The sequence below is a fragment of the Capsicum annuum genome, chromosome 4 (genome assembly GCF_002878395.1).
Source record: "Capsicum annuum cultivar UCD-10X-F1 chromosome 4, UCD10Xv1.1, whole genome shotgun sequence".
Classification (NCBI taxonomy): domain Eukaryota; kingdom Viridiplantae; phylum Streptophyta; class Magnoliopsida; order Solanales; family Solanaceae; genus Capsicum; species Capsicum annuum.
The window spans coordinates 121,291,493-121,292,921 of NC_061114.1; the positions used below are offsets into that span (position 1 = coordinate 121,291,493).

Below are 1,429 nucleotides of genomic sequence, written 5' to 3' on the forward strand. Positions count from 1 at the left end.
GATCTAGAAACTTTTTATAACTTGCTTCCTCTTGATGCTTCCTTGCCCTTTGAGGAAAGAATAAAGGGAGAGTCTTCTTTTTCATATAAATTTCATCATTTGCCTCTTTTTCCTTAACTTACTTCTCTGAATTGTCTTTTGAACTATCATCAATGACTGTGGGATTATCTTGCTCTTGAACCGTCTCCTTAGTTTACAGCCCACTCTTCGTTGAACCACATTCACCTGCTTCGAATTCTCCTCTTTATCGCTAGGTAATGTTTCTTATGGCCTTGTATTTTGTGCCCCAGCAATGTGACCCAGCTGCAACTATAAATTTCTTGTAAGCAATTATTGACTCTTCAACTCTATTGCAAATTATGCTTGTTGATCCATAAATTGATTAATCAATTCCTCCATATTTCTAGTCTGAGAGGTCACCTAATTATTCTAAACCGGTTGTGGATTTGGTTGCACTGGTCCCTTGTACTGATTTGCATTCTATGCATGATTTCTACGCCATGAGAAATTAAAGTGGTTCCTCCAATTTGGATTAAATGTGTTGCCAAAATTCTGTTGACCCTGACGATTTGCATTCTCCACATAGTTGATTAAATCTAGATTAACAAAACATGCATCTGTTGTGTGCTCACCACTTCCAAAAACTTCACACCATAAATTTATCTATTGAACAACAGATGCTATAGTTGTTGTTGGTTGTGTCACACCCAAATTTAGGTTGTTCAATTGAGTAGTCATATGATTTTTCATTGCTGCTATCTATGCCTGTAATGTAGTGAACTGATCTATCTCTAATACCCCTGCAACCTTCTTTGGAGCACTCCTTGAATCTTCATACCAATTAGGATTCCATTGTGAGATTCGATTCAACAGTGTATATAATTCTTCATAAGTTTTGTCCAAAGCTTCGCCTCCTGCTTCTGAATCCAAAAGAATCTTTGTATTCAACTCAAGGCCTTTATAAATGTGTGAACCAAGACATTATTCGATTGATGGTGATGAGGACAATTTTTGAGCAAGCCATTAAATCTCTCCCAACCTTGGTAGAGATTTTCTCCATCTTTTTTTTTGAAACTCAAGATCTTAATCCTCAAATGTGCAGTCTTCTGTGATGGAAAGAATAAAATAAGAAACTTATGAGCACAATCTTCCCATGAAGTGATGGAGTATGGTGGTTCATCATGTAACCACCTCTTTGCTTCCCCCATTACAAAAAAAAAGAGAAGAGTGTCAATCTGACATAATTAGCATCCACCCCTTCAGGAATGTACGTATCACTTATTTCCAGGAAGGTCTGTATATGCTACTGCAGGTCTTCATAGGAAATAGCATTGTAATGCCCTGTTGAATTCAACAGTTGTACCATATTTAGTTTTATTTCAAATCAACCTCCTGGCTCAAGCTTTCAAATGATATTAGTCACATAGTT

General features: G+C 36.7%; 1 non-coding gene across 1 annotated transcript; it reads left to right on the forward strand.

Annotated features, from left to right (window-relative positions):
* The first annotated feature begins 990 nt into the window (after positions 1-990).
* Positions 991-1,097, forward strand: LOC124898222. The gene has a single exon (XR_007055198.1). It is a non-coding gene; the product is annotated as a small nucleolar RNA R71 (small nucleolar RNA).
* Positions 1,098-1,429: the final 332 nt, after the last annotated feature.